The 26,994-nt window shown below is 37.7% G+C and overlaps 1 long non-coding RNA gene and 4 other non-coding genes across 6 annotated transcripts in view; 2 read left to right on the plus strand and 3 right to left on the minus strand.

The window, feature by feature from the left end:
* LOC114945185 (uncharacterized) overlaps positions 1 to 26,994 on the minus strand; it is a 271,211-nt gene that overhangs the window by 13,996 nt on the left and 230,221 nt on the right. The window lies entirely within an intron of this gene.
* TRNAL-UAG (transfer RNA leucine (anticodon UAG)) lies at positions 3,968 to 4,047 on the plus strand. Its single transcript has one exon. It is a non-coding gene; the product is annotated as a tRNA-Leu (tRNA).
* Positions 4,586 to 4,657, minus strand: TRNAQ-CUG (transfer RNA glutamine (anticodon CUG)). Its single transcript has one exon. It is a non-coding gene; the product is annotated as a tRNA-Gln (tRNA).
* TRNAA-UGC (transfer RNA alanine (anticodon UGC)) lies at positions 4,966 to 5,037 on the plus strand. Its single transcript has one exon. It is a non-coding gene; the product is annotated as a tRNA-Ala (tRNA).
* Positions 10,296 to 10,380, minus strand: TRNAL-UAA (transfer RNA leucine (anticodon UAA)). The gene has a single exon. It is a non-coding gene; the product is annotated as a tRNA-Leu (tRNA).

Consider the following 26,994-nt stretch of genomic DNA (forward strand, 5'->3'; position numbering starts at 1 on the left):
ACCGCGCGACCAATTCCGCGTATGATATAATATAAAATAACGAAGTTGCATTATTAACATTTATATGCATTACAATGCGCTTTCAGATTGAAACGTTTCTCTCTTTCTCTCCTCTATAATATTGAAGATAATGAAGTGTACGAGATAATTGTGATAAATACTGCAATTATACGTAATTAATACATATGATTGTAGAAGTAATGTAGAGTAATCGCGAATAACAAAGTATTATTAATTGATGGAAATTTCAACGATAATTTGCGAATATCCCCTACATACAATAATAAAGATAAATTATATACACGTGTATGCTTTGTCGAGTGTGTACTTAATTGTATCATATTTAATTTAATCTCGAGAGCAAATATATAAACATGAAATTCTCTCAAATACCTAATACATCTGAAATAATGCACGCATTTTAATTCGCGTTCATCTAGATAATAGCATCAGAGATTTCGATCAATTGTCATTACACCATACATCGGATGCAAATTTCATTCATGCCTCGTATCGAATATAGTATAGCGGCCCTGCTTCTCGTGCGTGCATGCCGGATCGGATGCACGCAATTGCGGTGCAGCTTGACGCTCGGCAGAGGGTCTATGTACGCACTCGAGTGCATCCCGAATCGCATAGGTCAGTTACGAGAAAATATTGACTGATCGCGCGTAATGGCGCGCATCCGATATTAACGATAGAACCATCCCTTGGATCTCTACCCGCGCGCTATCTCTCTGCGGCTCGAGTCGTACGTGAATATACGTGAGGTATACCATACATACGCGTGGATTAATACGCGCATACGCACGGCTATAACGTAGAGGCAAACATAGGCGCGCGGATATTAAAGCGAGCGCATTTCCTGGCTTTCCGCATCAATTGTCATTAAACGACATGATTATTGCACACGTTGACGATTATTGCTGCGATAGACCATTACCGGAATATCCGAGCGAGAGGAGAGCTGCGGTCTCATAATGATCGATAACCGATATATATATTCATCGGTTATTTCGTTAATGGCACATTGTGTTAGCTATAGTGCGGTGCGCACAGTTTCTCTCTCTCTCTCTCGCGCGCGAAAATTGCGACGTTTCGTTAACGAGGCGCTTCGAGAACCGCTGTTAGCCAAAGTGTTGTTGTCTCCTTGTTTTGTGCGAAATACGATAAACACGATGGGTAAATAAAGAGGCATGCAGTGGACATTAATAATGATTTTCAACGCGCGATAGTTTATAATCATTATTGTTCTTTAGATCTACATTCGGTCGAAATAAAAATGAAAATTTATTTGTATCATTTTTTAAATTTTAAATATTGCAGTTGTGTACTTACAAAACAATATATTGCATTTTATAACGGTATGAATTAAATAATTTTTTTTATTTAGATTGTTTGGTGATAGGAGAACTTCGTTCACGATGTTTGACTCATTTTTGCGCATATACTTTCGTACAAAATTATTAAAGTTTGATGTTCAGTATTTAAAGTTGTGCGTTGATTTTTCTCATTTTTTTTTTGTAAGAACGATATCACAGTTTTTACGCTGGGCCCTTCGTGGAAAAGGGAAAGGAAAGTAGAAAATCGAAACAGCTACCTGTTGATCGTGTAATTGTACCCATTTAACCAATTAACGGCGGATATCGACGATACAGTATATATATCCGCGCGCTTTACAAAGAGTCAAGACTTTACATTAAACGATGAAAGGTTGTCAACCCTCTCGTTTATAATATCGCTGGCATATATTACAGTTGTTACGTCAGCGACTTGACGGCACGGAGAAGAGTACCTGTTTAGCATCGCGTTTAGCAGAATCACGCCGCCACTTTGGTCCGATACTCGTGGCTGTCATCGCGAATGATCGATCATATCGTTCATCCGTGCGTAGTCGAAACGAGGATGATCTCGATGACTTGCACCCACTGAATTACGTCTCGTATGTTGCATATCATATAGAGAAAATCCCTCATGAGCGTGTCATATATGTATGTGAAAGAAAGAGAGGGAGAAAGCGAGAGATAAAGGGAGAAGAGAGGGAGAGTGATATGGAAAGGGGGCGTACGTGCCATCGATCCTACGAAATAAACTGCTGGAAGCCAATTGAGAGAGAGGATGATAAATCTATTTTATTTTTAGCGAATCATGCAAGGAGGGGGAGTAATGGAGATTATTAGGAAATGCAGGTGCAGTTTATATGGATATTATAAGCTCCATTGAATGGCTCTCATAAAAACAATAATAGATATATATATATCGTTTAGGTGTATGATGAATTTATATATCACTTTAATTTCTGAAAAAATATACTTACAATTAATTTATTTTTATCATTGAAAATGACAAGATAAACAGCTAGTATCGAGAAATCTAATCAAAAAATTGTTCTCAATATTTAATTAAAATAAATTGTTTTTCTATAAATAATTTCTGAAAATTCGGATAACAGAACTTACTTTTAAATTTAATTCCGATATAATATTATTGCCGAGAAAATCTTTTTTACATACGAGATTTTGCGTGATATAATTGATCGCTATTGAAATAGGAAAGAAAGAGATTTCGCGTGCTGGTTATAAAGCATCAGCGTTCGGAATACCAACGAGAGACGAATTTATCTTCTTCCATTTTCCGGGGCTGTCATATCTCTCGCGACGGTAACGAGGGGAGAGAGACTCGGTATTTTCGGGACCGATTTCGGTTTATCATGACGGCTTATCTGCTATACGAATATTCACGCAAATTTATCGATCTGTCTACAGTCGTTTCGACATAACTGGCGCTTCGCATCGGCTCTCGAGCTCTCAGCTTTATGTCGCGTTCCCTCGGGGACGCGATAAGGAACAAAAAAAAAATAAGAAGTCACCGGCAGCGTCGCGTTATGAGCATGAATTTTTATATTGAGATCTTATCGCTCACGGGTACTCGGGACAAGAGAAAATAAAGGAGGAGATTCGCGGCTATAATGATGTTCTCGCTGCAACGTGCGGTTGCGCGGGATAGCCGATTTATTCCTTTCGTCCCTTTCGATATCACTTTTTTTTTCGTATTTTATAGCTCTGCACTTTTGAATCTGATTTTATAGTTGCGTGATCTAATCTGAAAAACAATATATAACTCAGTTTTGGAATTTATTAATGAATTGATCAGAAAATCTATACGTTAAATTTCTTTTCGTGCGACAAAGCTTTAGATTTTTTTATTGTAATTATAAAGTGTTCTCTATTTTAAAGTTTTAAAATATCATTTGTCTACTAATTGTCTACATTTGTATACTAATTACAAAGGCATTTGATTAATTGCTACTTGACTCATCATTATCACGCGTAAGGATATATATATAACTGAACGGTATCTTATTGTTAATTATGTATGTGATTATATATACGTATATATACAATGCCGAGAATAGACTGTCAGACAGCACGCGCGACGTGAGATATGTATATAATGTGTGATATAATCAAGGCCAGAGCGATAGTATGTGTTGGAAGAGAATACAAAACGATATATTAAAAATACATGGCTTTTACATTTACAGAATATTTATATAAATGAGTTGAATAAATGTATTGGCTATTTCACGTATTGTTATTACAGTTTTAAAAAATCGCGATTTATTGAGAAGGTTTCTCGTGAAAAATTAGTAAAAAATATATGAAATACTTATTCTCAATTGGTTTTAAGAAAACAATTATTTTAATTATAAAAATAACGTGATTCTTACTATTTAATACTTTTAAGTGTCTGTTAATATAGGTACATGCATTTATTGATTAATAAATAAAATGAGACACTTATTAAGAGATATCGTGTATAATCAGTGCACATGCACGTTATTTTAATAGGTTCAAATTTATTATTATTAAAATTTCAAAATTTATTTATAATTATATTTCGATACATAAGTATCTATTATGGGATGAGCAGGCTTTGTGTGCAGTTATGTGAGCTGTCTTGTGTAGGCAGCGTGGCCGAGCGGTCTAAGGCGCTGGTTTTAGGCACCAGTCCGTAAGGGCGTGGGTTCGAATCCCACCGCTGTCAAGTTTTTTTTGCTATTTTTGTCGACGGTCGTAGGTGACGTACGATAGAGATGGACTAAATAATGTAACACTCGAATTAATTTAATTTATCGCATAGGACAATTTTTTTCAATTCATCGTAGTAATTTACTTCGATATCATTATGAATCAACAATTGTAGCATAGATATGCCAAGAATAATAATTGCAAAAGATTTATTTAAATTAATCATGTATAAACAATATCGATTTTTTAATAAGATAACGACGCGAGAGTAGCAAGATTAACATTGCAATAATTTCTAAGGCTAACTCTTATAGTAATATAATCTCACTATTTATAATATTAATAAACACGAAGCTTATGTCGAAGCAAAATTAAACACAAGCTTATGTCAATTATACAGTCGATGCATAATTCAGAACATTATATATAATCTCGAATTTTAATCTTGCACTGCTAAAACATTTAAAATATGCATTATTCTATTGAGCAACACACAACTCTATTTATAATATATTTATGTGAAGTCAAAAAGCATCAGAATACCAAAAGTTAAAAGGTCCCACCGAGATTTGAACTCGGATCGCTGGATTCAGAGTCCAGAGTGCTAACCATTACACCATGGGACCTTCAAAAATCCCTGTTGGTGAAAGGGTTAAAATAGCACCCTTGACCTGAGTCATTTACGATATAATTATAATTGGATTCATTCAAACATTCCATGAGATAACGATAACATTCAACTTTTCGCGTCTCGAAGCATAGATTTGTGTTGCTCATCAGTTTATTATTGATATTCACATCCATTTTTATGACTGATGTTTAATATTTAACTGTATAATTGTTCTGGAGTAATTTTTATTATAGCGATTGATCAGGAATTATGTGTTATACAAGGATTGCTACTCTCGTGTTAGTTAGCAGATAATTAAAAAACGGGGATGTAGCTCAGTGGTAGAGCGTTCGCTTTGCATGTGAAAGGCCCCGGGTTCGATCCCCGGCATCTCCAATTATTTTGCTGTTTGGCCACTTAAATATATTGCATATATCATATATATATACATGTGTCGTTTGCTTGAATTTCGATATAAATTTTTTGCGCGCGGTGGCGAATATAACTTTTCAAGGTAAATTTTCTTTTATTTGTAGAGATGCTATACATATCCCTGTTTATGCATCAAAGTTTTTTTTTTTTTTTTAATTTATTACATATAGCAATAGGAGGAGTATAAACGATTATTTCTTATTATATGAGAATTCAAGGAAGAATCGACTCTAAGTTATACACACATAGACACGCCGCACATATATACATATAATTTCCATATTTTATATCGAAATCTATGTAATTCATAATCTCGTCTCGTTAAGTATTTGTCTCGTATTGTCACACTCTTTATCGACTTGATTTGCGCGAACAGCCACGCATGCTCGTCCGTCATATGAGAAAAAAAAATTGCGTGTATTTAGAATGTCAACCGACGGCCGTGGCCGTATGTAAAGCGCGACAGGGGAGACGATGGCATGCAAATGAAACCGAGCAAAGAGATTGAATGGTAATAGTCTTCGATTCGTCATATGCAAAAGTTGTCCTGCATGTATATCCGCGGGCCCCTTGTCGACGCGGGAGAAAGATGCTATCATTTGAATTGCCGTCGTCATCATACGGGTAGAGATATACGTTATGCCTATCTCCATCGAATATACCCGGGAATAATCGTGCGAAATATACTGTGACAGGATTTCCTTTTCTCTTTTTTTCCCGCGCGCGCGCGCGCGCAAGGGATGAATGCAACGACGATGAATCGCACGTGGGAATTAATCATCGTTGGAAAAACGACGCAATAAGGTAGAACGCGCTTCTCCAACGTAATCGCGCGCCGATGAGTCGTACGAAAGGCAAGAAAACCTTCGCAGATAATGACCTTGATTGATTGTAAGCGTGCATGACAGTTCGATAGTACGATGGAAATATAGGTTTGCTTATAGGTATGCATCGTGCGATATATTTTCCTTCGCTTGTCCCGTTTGAAAAATACTTATAATGGGAAAATCAGATTAGAGAGATAGAATGCATTGTCAGGAAAATTGTTAGTCTCGCTCAATCATTTTCTCTATGTGAAAGCATTTGAAAATCTGAAGTGAAGAGTTCGTCAGCATAAATATTTAAAACTTATTAATTTGTGCTAACAAGATTTGTGTAGCGCACTTTTAAAATATCAGAAACTGATGTATAATTTTTTCCAAATTAAATCTCGCATAAAGAAAATGTATAAATTGGATGTATACGCGCGCGATATCAGACAGATTCGGCGAGATCTAATAGAGTCGCCTTAAACCTGCGGTATTTGAAGTATTCCCTCCGAAGGGGAAAATAAGAGAGAGAGAAAGAGTCCGTCCGGAATCCCCCTGTCACTGAACCGTTATAATATCCTGTCCGGCAATCTCGAGTATCTATTTTGTCCCCGAGGAAGAGCATAACTATGTGAAAAAAGCATAAAAAAAAATCTCGTCGCGCATAGATATCGAGTTTTGACCCCCTCCCTGGTTGGGGTCAGCAGTGGAGCGTATGACCATTTTGTCACCCTCGCCGAAAATTTTATTTACGAATATCTTTTCGTCGCGCGCACACAAGAGCGTTCGCGCTGTCCGAATGTGCGCGATATGCGACACATAAAAGTGCCGGCACTCCTCCTCCCTGTCAGTGCCATCGCGGATTCCTTCCGCGTTACAAGCGGCGAAACTTCCGGCTGAATGTAAATGTCCAATTGTCAGCGGCGCCGGGTCCCGTTCTCTTCGACGGTAGTTTTACGGGCAATCGACGACGAAGAAATAAGTTGTCTATGCGATTTTTTTGTGTCCAGCTATATAGTATGCGTCATGGATGAGTTTTGATTTCGCGTAAAAATTTTCGCGATTATTCGATCGATACGTCTTTTATTTGAGAATTTAACATCAATATAATCAATCTTTTTTTTTTTTTTTCAAAATTAAAATTTTTTAAAATTCGCATCATGGACTTAAATAATTTCGTGATTTTGGAACAAATTGCGAGAGGCTAAATTTACGAGAAATGTCGAAGAAAAAATTGCGACGGATATTCAATGACATGAATTGCAGCGGAAAGTGACGAGGCGCGAATAAATGAAGATGTCCGCGGAGCGAAAATCCATCAGATAGAGATCACGTCGGAGAGAATAATAATGCTGCAGACGGTTTTTGTATTCTTGGCTTTCTTCATTTTTTCTCCTTCGTCGGCTGCGCTTCCTAGAGACGACGCGGTCGACAGTGGGGTGTTTTAAATATTTAGACGGCTAATTTTCGCGAGGATTTTTAAGCCGACGAAGGAAAGTGAGAATTGAAAAGGAACGCGAGACGGCGGGGAGAAGCGACCGAGCGAAATGTCCTCTAGACTGAAATAATAATGAGAGGCGCCAGCGCCTTTAATCACGATATTAAACATTTACGATCGCTACGGCGGTGTCCTGCTACGTTAAGACTTGCTTCGCTCCTTTCTTCGTACGGCTCCGATCCGATCTTACCCCTGAACAAAGCGACTTTTGCTGTAGGTAACCCTCCCGCGTCCCTTGTTTACGTCTACAGGGCGTATATATAGCTGATAACCTTACACGATGATCTATCTCGCCTCGGGATATTCCGAGTATAGAATTTAATCTAGAATGCACTTTAGCTTGTCACGAGCGAGATGTAAACCTACATCTCTTGAAAGTTTATTTAATCATGTATACTTGTATATGTACAGCATTATATAATCAGCATAATTTTATTATGCAATCTATTTAATGAGCTATGCAGTTTGACTTTATAATCAGAATATGCAAAATATGTATAGATTATAACGATGGACGCTTGGATTAATAGATATTTTATAGCGCGCTTTTTTATCTATCTATAAAAAGAAGAATTAAATGCGTTAAACACGAATGAACTTCGGAAAGAGACAAATCTACTACAATAGATCCGGGTTCGAGATTATTGTAAGGGACGAATGGGGAGATGGAATATAACTTGCAGTAGAATGGGCAATTCGGGCGAAAAAGGACTGTGGACACTGGCGAAAAAGTTCATTTTTCTTGGCCGACGTTGCTATCGCCAGATTATGTCCCGCGCAGCTATATTGATGACAGTGGCAAAGCCGCCGAACCAACCAGCTCAATCTAGTCCATAGTTTGTTTTGCTTTCACACAATTTGTCATCCATTGTCTGGACGTACGTATACTCGTTGCCCCGACTGCCGCCAATCGTTATTTATGGTTTCACAGACGCCTGATTAATTTTTGTCTCGTTCTCTTAATGTCTGAAAATTGTTGGCTCGGTTTCAAAGTGCCGTAACAAAGCGTGTTTTTCGTTGCAATTAATGCGAAACAATTTTCCACAGGGGGGGAGAGATATACGAGAGTACGATTAAATATGAATATTCAGTGAGCTTACGATAAAATTACATTTTTAAGCCGCGATTTAAGATGACAGTAATACGAGGTGATGGTCCGGCCGAAAAAAGAATAATTTAATATTCCTTATTCCGCGCGCAGTAATGCGATTTCATGGAACGCCGGGCACGCGACGCCTGAGCATTAGAAATACGATTTTCCTTTCACAATCGCAAGGGATGGATTGAACCGTCGGGAAGCATTTTTCTCAAGCCTAACTCTGAATTTTTCATTTTCATGCTTCGTTCTCCATAAATCGAATCATGAGAAAAAGTACAGCAGCGATATATAAGATCAAAAGTGAACAAAGAGAAAGAATATCTGATTTTGTAATTTGTATATCAACATCTCATTAATTGCATATACATATATATTTAATACGTATCAAAATTTTAAAAATTATACAATTATATAATCAGATTATAAATTTTTATTTATAATATACACAAAAAGAATATATCTGTTAAAATAGATGAAATGGATTTTTATTAAGCCAGAATATCGTGTTCAAAATATACAAGAAGAATATTTTACCTTGTTCTTTTTCTTTCGATCTTGAAATCCGACCGGCAAAAGTAACAAACTGCAGGAAGGCTCCGTTGTGTATATCCCGTGCATAAGGGTTGCTTGAAATATGTGCGTCCCATCTTTTCTATTTTTCTGACGATACGAGACGCCTTTTCGTAACCCTCGAACAAAGTCGAGAAGTTCACGCGGTAACGTGAGAATGACAGCAGATGCAACGAAATGAAATTACAAGTTGTGTCCCGACATTATGTCGACATGTTGTGCTTTTTCAGCGAAATTGTTGTGACAGGCACCTCAATGCGCGATTTTCGCTCTTTCTTTATCTTTCTCTTTCTCTCTCAAAAAATCCCCTTTGATGTAGGGTGGACATTTTTTACGGTGTCAAGTCCCGGTCTTTTGGGAAAAGGGTCGCTTGTCGTTTGACTAATCCCATTTAATCGGTCGCTTTTCCATTCGATGTGCTGCTTAAACTAAAGAAGGTTAAAATTTGAATGATCGGTAAAAATGAATTTTTTGCATAACTAAAATGAAACATTTCCATCTTTAAAGCTATCTATTTTTGCATGCGTATGAGATGTCATCCAACTTTAAGTTGCACATATTAATTTTTTTATATGTTATTTTTTAATCTACTCAAATTTCGTGATTTTTTTATTTTTTACAAGTATACATGTATATATACTTAAATTAAATATATATCGTATATATAAAATTTTATGTGTGCTGATATATGAAAATTTTATGTGTAATATATATCTGTGATTGTATAATACGTGTTAATTTTTATAGGCGCACGTAGAGTTTGACTAATGAAAGCCAACTTCTTTGAAATTGCTATATTAGTTTCATTGTGAAGCAAGTAGAATTGAGACCGCACGAGATTGCGCTGGTTTATCTCGCGTTCTCTAATTGTCTATGACTATTCATCAAGTCATTTATACTCGACGCAATTATCACTACCATTAATCTTGAGATCGGGAGTCATCTCGAATCCGATTACGTCGAAGCTCTCGCTATTTGTCTTCTTGTGTAAAAATATTTTAAAAATACCTGTCTCTTCGAGGAATAATTAAGAATAAATTATTAAATGATAAATCTAAATATAATTAATACATTTTTAATGTTTAAAAACAAAGATAGATATTCATATCTATTTACAGCAGTTTAATTTTAATTGTGGATATAGATGATTACAAAAATTTACGTTAATTTACAATATTAAAAATTGAAGCAGCTCTTTCAATATTATTTATTTTATAATTACGGATAAACGGTAGACAAAAAAATTTGCTAAGTGTGGGGTTCGAACCCACGCTCCCAGAATGGGAACCAGATCTTAAGTCTGGCGCCTTAGACCGCTCGGCCAACCTAGCTTCGACGAGAACCGCGTGAAAATATTGATAAATAGCGCACTAATAAATTAATGATTATAGCATGATGTAATGACAATAAATTTTATTTTGCGATTTATAAAATAAAATTGTCTAACTAATTTCATTATTTTGGCAATATACAAACATTACAGGCAACATTAAGCAATGGAAAATTGTTTTATACTTTAGTTTCATAATTTTTTTATTAGAGATGATATTGAATATTTTCAAACATAACAATTTAATGAAAGCATAAATTATTGATAATCGCTATATAATACTTTGGTATAATAAATTTTGTCTCGTATTTTTAATTCAGTTATGACTCCCCATTTTGCGTGGTCATCCTTTGTAAATTGTGTAATATCCCGACGAGTTCGACGAGATAGAAAACACAGCATGGCCATAAATGCACACGAACTCTGTGCGAGCACACGCGAGCACATACGGTAATTTGCTCGTGACCGCTAATGCACCGCTCTGTCTTTGTGCTGCTGAAAAAAATCACGGAAGTTGTAAAGCACGACGCGCTATTTGAATAATATCGTCATTATTCACTTCGCTTGTTCCACGATGTGACTAACGATGAGTCGAGGGGAATGGCTCGGTACTTGTGAATTTTGATCATAATCGGCTAATTCGGAACGACCGTGGAACTTTGTGAAGAAAGTTTCTGGCACGTGTCTCAGATGACTTTTTTCAAAGTAATATCATTACATTACATTAGCTTTTCATATTGATTAATATTACGATATTGAAAATTAATTTTGTTAATCTTTTATACGCGGACTTGTGTTAAATTTGCACTTTACAATTTTTTTGACATTTGTAAAAGGAATAATTCAGCCTGTGAACAATCAAATTTCCATATCGTACGTGCCCATCGTCATCTGAATATGCGCCCTTTGCACATATACAAAGAGTCCAATGACCCGTTTCCATTAGTCGGTTTAACACTTAACGCCGTGCACCGTAGATTTGCACGCATATCATCCACGCTCCTCATCGTTTCTCCGCGCGATGCCAGGTTTCCTCACACTCTTCCACCTCCGTCTTATGCGGCACACCTGTGCGGGCGTGGTGGGGACGATAAGTCAACGTAAGAGCGGCACGACGTTCAGGTTCAGGTAGGTGGGCATTCGCAATAAAAGCGAATCGTACGTCGGGCGATGTTCCGCGACGTAATAAAAAAAAAAAAGAGAAACCCCGATAATGGTAGCCGGAGTATCGCGAGCGCGAGTTGTCGGTACGGCCTCACGAAGCATAGTTGATGTTGTTGATGTTGGGATTGCGTGCCGCGCGAATGTCGTACCAGTCTGCACCTATCCCGTTGTTAAAGCGTCCCTCTCCCCAATCACCTTTACCCCCTTTTCTCTCTCTTGCGGCCCGGGTGTCATTAGCGTAATCATTCTCCGTCACTTGGACGATTCCTCGAGAGCGCGCCGGGACTCGCGAACCACTTCATATTTAAATCGTTCCAAGTTCGCTTCCACTTCCGACGCACGCTTTGGGGGCTTCCTGATTGTACACCGCGGGGAATCGTTAATGTTCGCCGATAATGGCTCGTCTAGGGAGCTGCGCCAAGTTTTCGAGATAAAAACACTTTTTCTTACGAAAACATATTTTATTTTGTTATAAATGGAGATGCAAACCTGTCACAAATAATTTTCATTAATATTTAGAGACATTATCTTATAGTTTTCATCTATTTATCTTTATGGACATTTAGAATGCACATATATTGGAGAATAGGAATTGTAATATTTTAATATATACATTTGTCAGCCTAAAGATTTACTTGTAAAAAGCACGTCTGTGTCGTTCAGGCAGTAACAGAAAAATAATTAGACGAAACAGACATTACTCGGCGAGCACGTGTGTCTTGGAATGCAAGCTATATACAGCTGTTAACCGCGCTTCGATTTTCTCTATTTAGGCTGCCACATGCCAACTTTATCTTTCTTTTGAGAATTAGAGCCGAGAGTGACGAGAGTAATTTATCTCCAAATTAGTTAACTATAAATAACAGCAGTCTATAATTAGTCATGAATTTATAGTTAGTTATAATTAGTATTACAGATGTTAGTTACATAATTATAGTTAATAATATAATTAGGTATTCCAATTATTTCTAATAAACTTTGCATATTTCATTTCGCGATAAAATAAATAAAACAATTGTTAATGATATACAAAATATTGTCCAATACATTATAATATTTATCTAAAATGTTTCTCGAATATTTATGTCAAAAGCCAGAGTGTATATTCTTAATTACGGAATTATATCATTTGTAGATATGCTTTCGTGGAAATCGAGTATTTACTATTGATTATGATTGCAAAAATGCATTTTATATACGTTGCATCGAGCGTGTCGGTAATTGATAGATAATATTGGCGAGAAATAATCGCAAGAAACCGCGAATGTAGAGCTTCGAGAATGAACGAAGGGCTTTGTACTGACTGTGATTGGCCGAGCAATTTGTTTGTAGAAGCTGATTGTGTCTATCGACAACTATGATTTGTGTAATCGTCTTCGACCCGCGGGTTATCGCACTTACGGAACAGTCTCCCGTTGTATGATTTTTATTCGCTCGGAAAGTTTTCACCTTATCACTATATGTAAACATTATGTGACCACTACGTGCGTGCCTTACGGACGCAACGTTCTTACGCCATCTCCTCCTTGACACGCTTTAAATTAGTCCTCAAGTATCCCGAGATAGAGAGCAGCGTTGAAATTTCAATTTCAATTTTTATCGCGCGGCTGTCATGATTAATGTCTTCTTGTGTGATCGGATTCGAAATTATAGTTACAACCAAAATGTTTTATTATTTATTAATTAAATGATACTTGAGAAATGCAAAATATTCTTACAATTAAATATTAACGTACGTGTAAAATATGTTTCTGAAGTAAACAGAAAGTCAAAATTTAATACAAACATTTTTATAAAGAAAATGTAAAAATTGGAGATTTTCTTGTATATTTTTTGTAATTTTTTAAATATTTTCGTTCGCGTTTTCTTCTGTTCGTTCATATGTTATGGAATTGCGACATATAATAGAAAGGACAGTGACATTTTTGCTTGTTAAAAAAGCTAGATATGAATATCGCTGAAGCGGAAAGAGGTGTAACAACGTCCTTTGGCTTTGAGAGATAGAGAGGAAGAGAGAAAAAGAAAGAAAGAAAGAGCGAGAGCGAGACAGTACATGCAGCGACAAAAATTAGCTTTTGAAAATAATTCACGTGTGTTATCGGCTACTAAGGGTCGTTTCATGTCGTGGCTCGTCTTTTGCGTTATGCCGCATAGGAGTGCTTTTATGTTAATACTTCAAAGTGACATACGAGTACCTACGTGAAGGTATCGTATGTTACAAAAGTTGAATGTACAATTCAGATCGTACACAATCCACTAGGATATAATTATATGTACAATAAAAAATTCGAGAAAAAATTTTAATTTATATTTTAACGCAGAAAATCATTAATTTTAATCCTATTAATTATTTATAAACTGCGTTATTTATAAGCCTCTGGATTAAAGAGAATATTAATTGATATAATTTACAGAAAGTATATAATTTAATAATTTTATTTGTTAAAAATTTAAGTAATCACAATTATTAATCGAGGGAAATTAATTGATTGAACAAAATAATTTGATTTATTTAACTATGTTACAACTTTGTGGATAAAATATATAAATAAAGGAGTAAAAAAAGAAGTTATATTATTAAAAGATCGAGATATCGAGTAAACGAGGGTGCGTGAGTTTTTTATGATGATGTACCACACACAAAAATGGTGAAATGCGGCCTGATAATACCGAGCCAACGCATTGCATCGTGTCGCGTCGCGGCGAGAAGGAACATTGTCGATTGTATTCGCGTCGGCTGAAGTAAATCAGAGAAGCTGCTGTCTTTTAAGATTATTAAAATCGTCAAAGCTTCAGACTTCTCAAAGGGTTAATTATCCTACAGACTGTTTATGGCTGGGCGCTGCGCTTCCCTCGCTCGCTAGGGAACAGACGCGAATAAAGAACGAGCGCATCATCAACAGGGAATAGAAGGTACGCCGCGAAAAAGAGGCTTTCTGTTTACGAGGCATTGTGAGAGTTAAGTCTTGGATCGCTCGCTTGATTGGCAAATGATGCATCTAAAACCAACAGTCAAATTAGCGTTACCCTTTCGTCATATTTTGTCATCATTATATCTTGATTACTTATTGATATATATTGAAATATATATTTAAAATATTTAATAAAATGTTTATATTAAATATAATTAATATGTTTACATACACACAGATAAAATTTATAATTATACTTAAATTATGTATGCTTTATAAAAAATTCGAAAAAAATTGGGCGAATAGAGGGAAGTACACGACATTTACATATTTATATAGTCTATATGAAACTGGTAAATAGATTGTCCGTCGTCGCAAAAGGATCAACAACGGGCTAGAGGGGAAGAAAGGGAAAGACCGAGAGCGTAACGATATCTGTGCACTTACATACGTGTCTCATGCGAGTGTACTTAGACAAAGTACCTGCTCGCAATCGCTATAAAAGCGAGAGCATGCCAGCTATGAAAGGTGTTAAGAGACGCTGCGCGATCGTTCTAGCCGCGATAAAGTTCTCGTATAAAATCGTCGTATACGTACATGGATTAACGGTGAAGAAGATGAAAAAAAAAAAAGAGAGAGGGACTCGTGTGCGGTTGATGAGAAGGAACATCGTTTCTCGATCGCGCTTTTAAAAAAATAGCGAGCATGCGGTTATTACGGACTCGAGATATGATCCACGTGACACGCATTAAGCGTTTATCCGCGAAACGCGCGAAAAATCGCGAATGCTAAATGCATGCGATTTATGCTACTAGCGAACGATCTTAGGCTCTTCTTCTTTCTCTGTCCTTCTTCAGATGCGATGACGGCGGCCAGCTTCTGAGAAGTCGCGTTCTTTTTCTCGCTTTGACAGCTCCGCGTCGTTTTGTCCCGTCCGGATTACTTCGACAAAAAGCACGTGTATGATTGCTCGGGAATGCAGTCGATAAGATTGATTGTGAGAATGCACGCCGAGGAATATCCATAAGTATTTAAATGTCTCTCCGAGGCATTCGGCTACACGCGCTCGCTTTTAATGATGAAACACTCCTTCGCGAGCGAACTTGAAACGTTTTTCTCTCTTTCTTATATGTGTTCGCACACGTTTGCCATTGCGGTAATCTGCTCCGATGGACGTAACGTCCTATCGTGTGCATCATTTATCTCCATATCCTTTGCTTCGTCATCTGCTGTCTCGGTATAAGTGAAGAATTGCGCCGCGAACAAAAACTCGATTATTACTGATGTGAACAACCTGTAGTTTATTTTTCAGCAAGAACTCTATGTCATTCTACGCAGCTGTATTGCGTATAATTGACGTAATGTATTAAATTCAATTGAACCTTTCGCGTCGCGAATAATTGGGATAATTGAAAAATACATATTTATTACTTGTTGCAAATAATATTATAGATAAAATTATATAGAAATATTTCGAATGAAATTATAAGAACAGCGAAATAAATTATATTGAAAAATTTAATTATCACGCGAAAGAAAAAATAAGCGATTTTTGTAAATATAAATGTTTATTAGTTTATTTATAATTATATATTAATTTATTTCTATTTTATTAATTACAGATGTGGTTAGTGCCGTTCTTCATGACGACACGGTATGTAGAAATTCCTTTGTTTTATAAATAAGTAAAGGAGCGCCAGTTCTCTCTTCGAATCGATTTTCTGTTTATTGTCGTGATAGAAATGGGTACATTATACGAGCGCGGTGAACGACGTTAACGAGTCGTCGAAATCGTTGTCTGGTCTCTGAATGTATTTTAGTGGATTTAACGCGATGTTAATGGCTAAGAGAGAAGTTACGAAATTACAGCATTAACATCCTCTTGTACGGCTTTGTTCAAGAACATTACACGTTTCACATTTCATGGACCATTAATATATAAGGTTTAATTAAAATGTTGGTCTATTTTTAATTAAAATTTATGTGTGATAAAATTCTGCGAATAATTTCAAATAATTCTGAAAGGAGCACCAATTAGATTTTTTTTAATGAATTCGTGATGGACATTAATTTAATTCCTTTTATTTTATTCATTTAATTCAAACATCTACGAATTTATAATAATATGTTGTAAAGATATTGAAGCAAATTCTCGAACATTTACGGAAGTAATTCGCCTTTTGCGTCGTCCTGTAAAAGCATGCGCGAAGAAGGGAAACCATTAGAGAGAAGCCGTTTGAAATAGCATCTCCATCGCGCTGTTCGTCGTGTACTAAACGTTCCTAAATGAATCGTTAATCGTTAACGGCGCGGTATTACGCGGTCCTTACGACTCGCTTATAAACCGGAAATTCACCGGTCCTCGAACGTCCGACTGTCCAAATAGTTTGGCGAAGTCTTCCGGGCAATAAAGTCCGGACCCGCTTTATTGCCAAAAGAGACCCACCTCGATAGACCGACCCATAACGGGGCCCGGTTTGTTTCTAATCTGTCATTAAACGCGTACGTTAAACGCGCCTTTTTTCCATTTCGTTTCTGACGATTTTATCTCCCTTCTTCTCCCCTTCTCTCTTTGTCTCTCGTCGGTTAGGATCGCAGAGAGGCTGTAAACGGTCGTCCATTTCCCCGATACGGTATGCCGGATACGAACGAAATAGTCCGGATTCCTGGCTTTATTAAGCCCTCGGTTTACGCGAGACATTTCGAGCGTCCGAGAGGCCGCGTGCAGTATCGGAAACAAAGCCTGAGGGTTGGGGACGAGAGTTTGACTTCGTTTTGATGAGCCGCATAAAAGAGCGAAGGCGATCGGCCGCTGCTGTAAAAAGCGTTATGGCTGCGGAACGGAGCTGCCATTTAATCATAGCTTGTCGTTTAACGAGACACGTCGCTCTAACTGTTTCCCATCAACTTGTCACAAACGTAATTAGCATAAAAGACTTTTGCAAAAGAGGGTAAAATCAAATGACGTATTAATAGATTAATATGTAATAAATTAATGATAATTAAATTAAAAATAATGTGACTTTTTATCGTTGATATAATAAAGTTGCCGAAAATTGAAAACGCGCATTACATTAAATTTAGAATTAATTTAACGTTGGATTGATTTTTCACAAGAGTAAAAATAATTTTTCTTGCAAATGAAAATAGCCCTTTCTCGTTCGTCTTATTGTCCGCCAGTCAATATTGCTTTTACTTTGCACAACTATACAACTGTTATACGATATAATATACATCGAATTGATTAGGTACTTTGTCGAAGAAATTTACGACGTTCGTAAGAAAAACGTTTAGACGAACGAACGGTTGCTGCATGGCATAGAATCCGTAATAGTCGTAACGCTTTGTTCTTCCACTTTTATGGTTTTATTGGGCTCTGGGTTTGTCCCAGCTAATTCTAATATATTTTTTTTTGCGCGTCTAAACCCTTAGTACATGCATACGTGCGTGCATGCGTACGCGTTCCAGCACGGCTGCTCGCGCCCCAAATAATCGTAAAATTTGATAATTAAATTTAATCGCGCCCCTTTAACGGCCTCGCGCCGCTGCCCATTGTGCATCACCCTGGTCCTACTTTAATAGCACGATTACTCTCGAAGCTTTAAAACATATGCTTTATATATCTTGACTTGGAATGATGATGCGCCATTATAATCCTGACACGTCATTAATTTTGTTAGGGACTTACTACCGTGCGACGCATCTAGTGTTCTTGTAGATCCTTTAAATCAAAACGGTAAGATTCATTAACGATAAAACTGAAAATAAAATCTCCCTCGGCTGGTAATTCTCGTCTCTTTCATCGGCGACAGTTCGTTACATGGCATGACAGTTAAATTCAATTTCAAAAATTTATAGTAATCTTATTTCAAGAATTTAACAGATCGATGTAAATAAAAAATCAAACTCATAGTTTTTTAAATATAAAGCCGTATTGATAAAAAATGTGTAAAAATAGAATCTCAAAAAATGCAGACATCTTGCACTAAAACTTTCAATTTTCAAATGAATCACTTATAGCTTTGCATCTGTAGAAATATGTTTTCAATATATCGGCGAAAAGGAAGGAATGAAAATTTTAATGAGCTATTTTAAATGGAACGGTAGGATAACGTTTCTACATAATGTATAGTTTCAGCTTTTATCTATACATTTAGCGGTAAGAGCGCGAGTCACTGGACAGTAAATAAATGGTTTTACCGAGTCGTTTGAGACGTTAGAGAGTACAGCAGCGGTACACTTCCTGCCGCGATACACGGAGTCATCAGAATTTTTTCCTTTCTTCGTCACCCTTCGCAGTTACTATCTGCACGGTAAAATACACATATATTTTGCGCCTACAAATTGCGCGCTATCGGGACAGTCATTAATTGACTCGGACCAATCTCGCGAAAATTCGCGATTTCAATTAGTCGCATCCGGTTGGTCGTTTAAAATCATAATCTACCACAGAGAAGGAATATCCTCTCTGTGATGTTATTCCACAATAATATAATCGCGTTTTATGAGCAATGTCCATTATACGATATTTTCACTCAAAGTGCTATCGACACTTTGTCAAACGTTGGATAAATCGTCGCGCTCTTATCGTAGCTTAAAAGCATCGCGTCTGTCCTTTAAGCCTCGGCTATACCGGCTTCTCTAGCGGCAATCACGTTTCGCTGAATGGTCCGTAATTTTGCGGTGGGTATCGAAGTGCATTGGCGCGCGATGATGCTCGGTTTCTTTTTTCTGCGCAAAAGAGCGCTGCGTTGGCGAGTCGCCAATTAGAACGTCATCTCGACAAGCGAGTCGTGCATGGAATGGTGCACAGGTCATGCCGCACTTCATTAATTATCGTCATAGATTTTTTATGCCGACCGCGTAGTACCGTTCGCGCAAATACGTCAATATCTACTATATACTATATTTGGGGTATTTGGTAAAAAGCTCTTGGAATTTAAGAAAATGCATGTTACGTAATTGTTATAGTAATATCTAAAATCAAAAGATCTCGATTAACTTATTATTGATCAATATTAAAAAAAAAATAAAAACTGTCTTCGGAAGCAGTTACTTGTACTTTAGAAATTGTCGAGTGTTAACGAAGCGGAAAAAAATGATTATCACTTTTTATGCTCATATATTAAATAAATGCAAATAAATTAATTACTATTGCGAGGAAAATTGTTCCATCTAAAAGAAATTGATCTGCAGACGTTATATTAATGAAAATAATTTTTGTATTGCGTTCTCTTAAATTTTACAACTCTTTTTCTTAACACCCTGTATAGATGATATATCGCGAATGATTGTAAGAGCCGGGGCATAATGGGATGGGGAAACAAGAGGCAGCGCGCACATCAAAGTCCCGGAAGTTATGGAGTGGGACTGCCGGTGCATCCGGCGCAGACTGATAATCATCTGTACGAAATACTTTGTAATCGTTAATTACGGCGCAGCCACGGGCTTTCGAGGACGAGATCAGGCGCCACCCGAGGGAGAGACAGGAAAACGAGAGAGGGCTTTTGCGTTCGGCTGTCACAAAGTAGAGTAGAAATACGCGCGCTTGTCTACAGTTCTCCGCTCGTTCCGGCCCATTACAGTCGAGCAAACCCTTATCCACCACTTTAGTTTTTCATCACGACGGTTATCGCAGAATATTTCTCATAATCCGAGTACGTACGTCGCTCGAATATATGTACATGTGTGCGTTGTCGTAGAGAAATTACTAACGTTTGCTTGAAATCCTTTCCACTGTTTCAATTAAGCGACACTAATTGCAGAAATCTCCATGTTATTTATGCGAACAATTTTTTACAATTTTCTTATACATATATGTAACATTAATCACAACGCTTGTCCTAATCGATAACGATTAAAAATAATTTATAGTCTTCCATTTTTTTATTTTACATATTCATTATTTCGAAAATTTTTCGTCGTTCTATCCTCTTGAATATTGAACGTAAGAACATGAGAAAGAAAGAATGAGACGAAAAATTTGAGAACTCGAAACGCGTAGCTGTTCGATAATCCGTGACAATTGAGCGGAAACGATGATCTCTCGGAAGGAGAATCGAGGATGATTCTCCAGGCAACGACCGAATTTCTCAGTAATATTCAAATCGTCGGATCTGTCAGGTCTTGACAGACTTCGTAGATCGTATTTCGTAGTCAGCCTCAAATGAGGCGGCGAAAGATTTCGCGAGAAATTCTCTCGAACCCTCATCGTGAAATATTCCTTCTTCCTTTCTCTCGAAGGGACGGATCGTTTGAGTAAATGAAGCGCGTTGAAAACGTCGGGATCGTCTGGTGAAAAAGAAAGCTCGCTGCTAAATATTCGAATGCTCGAATACATTCTAAGTGCTCGATCCCGCTGTGAATAGTTTTTTTTTATTATTATAGCTTTCATAGCTTTGTGAAATCAAAAAAATTTTTTTGAAGAGGACACCAAATTGTGTGTGTGTGTGTCATACGCAATAATATATAATTTTTCGCGAAAACGTATACACACTATTTTTTTTGTGCATGTTACGTAAAATCACACGTGAAAAATATGCGCGAGACAACTCACGTGATAACGAAAAATCAACACTTCTAATTGCTCCCTCGTATACGTTGATATTTTTTATTTTGCTTGAAAATTCGCTGCCTAGTTATTACTCTCTCTCGCTGCCACTGATAATTATTGCAAACTGGTTCTCTTTCTTTTTTTTCCTCTCTCTATCTCCGTCGAGTAGACGTATTATGAAAACGGTGCCCAGGTTCCGAGCAGCTTCCGAGTTTCGCGCGCGATAATCGCGATCACTTCTCGGAAGATTTCGCTCCGCGGTGAAGGCGTGTCGGCCGCGTCTCGTTTTTTCCCCATCTTTTTATTTTGTATCGTCCATTAACTGCGCGCGCGTAGCAAGCCGGGGCTCGTGCCGTGCAAGCCGCACCAGGAAATCAAGGCGAGTTATCATTACCATCTCGACAGATTACCGTGGCGGAGAGTGCGTACAACCCCACGTTAATAAGAGCACTATAAAAGGAATAGACGGTCCGACTGGCGGAGAGAGAGAAAGAAAGATACATCAGGGAGGGACGACTCTCTTTCGCGCGTCTTCTCCAGCTGGACGAGACGAGTCGGGAGAAACGTTATAAAATCTACGCGACCGCAAAAACCACAATGCTACGGCGCTCTAGGTTCAAGTAGCAAGTTCAGTGGCCCTGATAGGTGTCGCACAATCATCGACCGGCTTTAGCTGACGGTACTGCGGAAGTTGCATAGTCATAAATGTCGAAAAAAAGTTGCACGGATCCAATCGAATTACTCCCTGAAACGTTATATCGTATTTTGCACGAATCGCTTTGAGTATCTTTCCGAAGAGAAAGAAACTGCGGAGTTTGCAGTAACGTATAATCATATATGATTATTAACGTATATAATCATTTACGATCATTTTTTTTCGTGCGTTTATTTCGTAACAGTACGGATGTTAGATGACTTTTATCGCGATATTGAGAAATATAGCATAAACATCCCGCGGAATTGTGAACTTGATTAAAAAATATTGCATTATTAATGCCGTAAATTATAAACGAGCAAAGAATATAACTGTAAATGTGCCGGGTTTCAAGTCTATTCTAGAAAATGAAAAAGTGCGTGTATGCGCGCTACGAATTGTTAAATGACAATATTGATTGTTCACGTACCAAGATTTTTGCGCGCTTTTTGCGGCAGAGAAATCGATAGATTTGATTGTGATTGCACGCGGCACGATCGCGCACGAGTGCCGCTGATTGCGTTTTAAAGCGTGTAGCGCGAGAAAAACGATCCGATGCACTATGATTGCCGTCTCTTTCTTCCGCGCTCTTTTTCTCTCTTTCCTCTTTTCTCGTAACGGAGAATACTCCCTGTGGCAATAGGTCACCGATGGATTTATTACTGCGTATCTACGAATTTTGCTCCGAAAAACTTGGCTAGATTTTCTATAATTTTTCGAGCACACATTAATTTATTTTTTTTTGCGATAAAAATTGTCAAGCTACAAAAAAGCAAGACACTTTTATCATTTTGCAGTATATGATATAATATAAATAACAAATGAAATTAAATCAATTTAAAGTTTTCTAAAAGTTCGAATAAGATAATTTACATATCTGCTTTAATAATTCATTTCAAAGAAGAAGAATTTGCATGATTATTATCAATGTTGACTGAATTTCCGCCTCTGTTTCTTATCCTTAATTAAGAACTTGCATGCATTCGTACATTCAAATATGAGCCTAGGCAGAGGTACTATAAGTATCTAGTGCGCGTTAACGAACGTCAGGTAGATTAGAATGAAGCATCAACCGAGCGTATCCTCAGCCTGCATCTATGATCCGCGTGCACGTCATATGTGCATCGACCTGCATGCCAGGCTTGGACCTTCAATAGCTCGACCTCCTACCGGGTTACGCGCCCGTGAATTAGGGTTAGCTTGCTTTGGGTTATTACGTCATAACAGTACGGCCACCTGGAGGCAATTGCCCTCTCCTCCCCATCTCCTATTCGGCGTACTGTTACGACGACGGAAACCTGTCGTCCTATTTATTGGCCGTCCGCGATCGTACACCTCTCGCCAGACGGAATTAGACCGGATATCCGCGTAATCCGGCGATCGCCGTCCGTCTCTCGGACGGCGTAACGCGCGTGTTTCGGACGGTTCATAGGCACACCGGAATACTAAACAACGTCGCGTCGCGTCCTATTTGATTCCGCTTCTATTTGATCGCCCGACGTGGATGCATCGCGATCGAAGCCCATGCTCCGATATTGCAGGGACGTAATGGCGCGTTACGTAACGCCGAAGGATTTCAATCTCGCGCGATAGTTTCCTCTTTTCGTGGATATTTACGGGAAGCTGTCGCTTCTAATTTATTGAAATAAATTGGAACAATATGTATAAAGAGAAAGAGAAGTAAACATTGCGAATAATGTGGAAGATATCTACACAGAGAGAATTTTCTCTTGGAATTTACCTTGAAAATCATGGTAATGAGATAATAAGATATAAAATAAGATATAAAATATATTTGATTAATTTTACTCTGTACATATTGATATTTTTTTTATTGTGGTAAGCATTTAAATCAGAGAAGCTTTTATAGAATAATTATTTCAATACCATGCTGTCCCACGATTATTATATGATTTTCAGGATAAATTCTAAGAGAAAATTTTCTCCGTGTAGATAAATGATATTCAGAACATGATATTAAGTAAATAATGAAAATAATAAATCATTTTAATATAATACTTTATGTATATACACATTTAAGAGATTTATTGGTTGTAATGTTATATATATTTTAAAGAATTGTATGCGTAATTGTTTCTAAAAAAATATTTAAAAAAGAAAAAATTGTGTATATCGCAAATAAATTATTTTTACACGTTGCACGCAACAATATGGACAAATGAGTTTGTCAACGAGTTCGCGTGTACACGTAACTTTTTTATTTTTTGCGCGAGTATACAATTGCATTCAATGTATATCCGTGTAGCTTTTATCGCGTTATCGAGGCTTTTAGTGCGTTGACAGAGTAATAAGCATTTAAAAGGGTTATTCTGTTTCACGCAATGAAAAATACAAATGATATAAAATGGAAGCGCAGATCGTAATTTCGTATATTACAAGTGTACTTGATGTACTTGAATGTACTTGATAATTCGCAAATATAAAAAAAGGAGATATCTCTTTAAATGTAATAAATAAATTTTATCTGTGGAAAGTACATAGTTTTGCAATATGATACATTTTCTCTTTTTCTCTCTTTCTATCATACAATTGCAAAAAAATATATTTATTCAGACAAAAGTTGTAACATATGCGGACACTTAAAGCAGATAGAGACAGCTGTCTTGGTAATCGTGAAATATTAAATTGCCGCGATTATCGATCGGAAAAGCACGTGAAAGAGATAAATGACGATGATAGCGGCGCCTTTCACGTTTCTTTTACACTTGCGCTATCATTCAACAGTGTTAGCAAACCACCGCAGTAATATCTCACTTCGAGATACGAGAGAAGGTTCGCAAACGTTTGCATCGCGCGCAATCTCGAAAGCCCCGGCGCGGTCAATTTTCGTCCTCTCGAATCGAGCGGAACTCGTTTTACGAACGCTACAAAGTATATATTTATCGCTTATAGGTCAGAGTGCGTCGACCTGTCGAGCGGGATGAATCCTCCGTACTCTCGGGCTTTTGCGGATGATTCATCCGCTCCTGTGTCAAAAGGCATTCAATTTGCCTCCCGTCACACAAACACACACACACACATATATATTATTACACACACATTTTCTCTCTCTGCTCCCACCGCGAGATTAATGCAAGACACAAGGTGCAGTGGAATGCGCGCCCGTAAAAACGCGCGAGTGTGCTTTCTTTCTTCTCGGATGGAACCATAAAATATGGAATGTATTAGTTTGATAAGGCCGAGAGAGAGTGCCGCCCAGAGTACCAGAGGGTTCAGAAAGGGCAAGAGACAGTGGCGGATTTAGCGAATACGGAGTTTCCAACACAGGCAATCGATAAAAGTAGAGAAAATTTGATTATTAAATATCAAGTATATATCTAAAGCAAGTTGAAGAGTTATTAATGATTTTTTCTTCATAATTTCATCATTTTGACAAATAATGATTATATAATATATTTATAAAAAATATGAGTGATAATTAAAAAATATATATATTGAATCGCGAATCAAAGAAAAAATGAGAAACGAAGACTTATATCAAAGCGTTATTTCTCATACACACATATAACTTTCTTCTTGTATGAATAAATTTTTGGTGAAAACTTGTTCGTTTTATGTATCGAGCATAAAGGGCACGTTTTTGCGCCTATTGAGAAATCCGTTACTGCCAAGAGAAAAGGGATGGAAAGGGAGGAAGGGAGCATAAACGTATTTACTCGGGCTCAGCATAATATCGCGAGCTTTTATAACCAATAAAAGTTACAGCTGACACTTCTCTTCTCTCTGCGGCGACTGCGATACGCAGCCGAATGCGCGGACACGCTTCTTCTCTCTCGGCATCGTCGTCATCGTCGTCATCGTCGTCGTCGTCGTGTGCGTTCCGAGAGGGCTCGGCGGGTGTACACGCGGAACCAGGCGATTTATGAGTGACGAGCGACATGGTAACGAGCCTCGCGCGATTCGAACAATCGGCCGCTTTGTGCGCCCGTAGAGTTCTTTGTGCCTTCCGCGCGCGCTTTCGAACGATCCTCGGCTGCACTTCTTCTCGTGGTCTTAATTTAATTAAGCTGATTATACGAGAGCGAGATGCTCGTTTCGCACGGACGGTTTATAAAAAAAAAGAGTACATGGAAAATAGACGCGATTTGAAGGAGCGACTTTATTTAATTTTTTAATTTTTAATCTAAAAATTTAAATAATCTTTACATCACTTATTATTTCAATTTTGAATGTCGAATTTGATTGAATAATCAAATTGTGTATAATCATTGCGTAAGACTCGAGAGATTTTTAAAAATATTCTTAATTCTTATTCTTTGCATATACAATATTATATGAATTGACTTTAAACAATTCTCGTAAACTTTGTGTAGAAAACATAATCTTAATGCACGCGGAATATGTATATGTTTATTTCGTCGCGTAACCACTTTCAAAATAGCGTTTTTACTACTTTGTGCACGAGTCACGTGCGATGTTAAAGGCAGGCATATCCCATCTCATTACAAGGCACAACCTTCTCGCCGCGTAATAAACCCTTCAAGGATTAATAAAGAAACAAGATGCGATAAGACATATACGCATTAAGCTCGTTCCGCCATAATTAGCAATATCCTCGCTTCGTGAGGAGGAAAACGAAGACGTAGTGCGAATGATCTTCAGTAGATACACATAGACATACTCTTCCCCTTAGAAGAGCGGCATGAAACATCCCGTGTGTTACGATCATTGCGCGGAGCGAATCCTCTATTGGCAACTGAACTCTAAATATCAAGACGATAAAGATTTTTATGAAAGACTAGGGGTCTGGCAATTAGAAATATTCGCTTGCGGGGACGGTTAATATCTTTATCTGGGCTGGGAAAAAATTTTATCACCGCGGACGGAAAAAGAGAGAGCGAAGGCCGGAAGGCTTCCAAATAGGGAAGGAACGTCGATAGAGAGAGACATCGCGAGACCAAGTATTCTCTATCGGAATGCGAGTCACGCTGTCTCGTTAAAATTATGACCTTATCTTTGCCTCGGAGAAGAAAATGGAGAGCTACGCGATTCCACAATGTACGTCTCGAAAATCGCGTCACGAGCCGGAAAGTACTCCCGTTTCCTCGAACGGAAAGAGATTCGCGGTAACCCCACGTCACGAAAATGCAACTCGGATATGCAGTTTCCGTGAGAGAGATGCTGCGCTCGTTCCTGTTGTCCTGGACCGTCGCGCTTTTACGATAGTTTTACTGCGCGGAATTAATCAAACGGAATAAAATAACGAGAATGACTCACGTATCAAGCGGGACGCTATTGCGAGAATGGGATTTATCGTCGTGCGCAAAGTAC

The sequence above is a fragment of the Nylanderia fulva genome, unplaced genomic scaffold (genome assembly GCF_048542155.1).
Source record: "Nylanderia fulva isolate GAGA-0341 unplaced genomic scaffold, ASM4854215v1 Scaffold2, whole genome shotgun sequence".
Classification (NCBI taxonomy): Eukaryota; Metazoa; Arthropoda; class Insecta; order Hymenoptera; family Formicidae; genus Nylanderia; species Nylanderia fulva.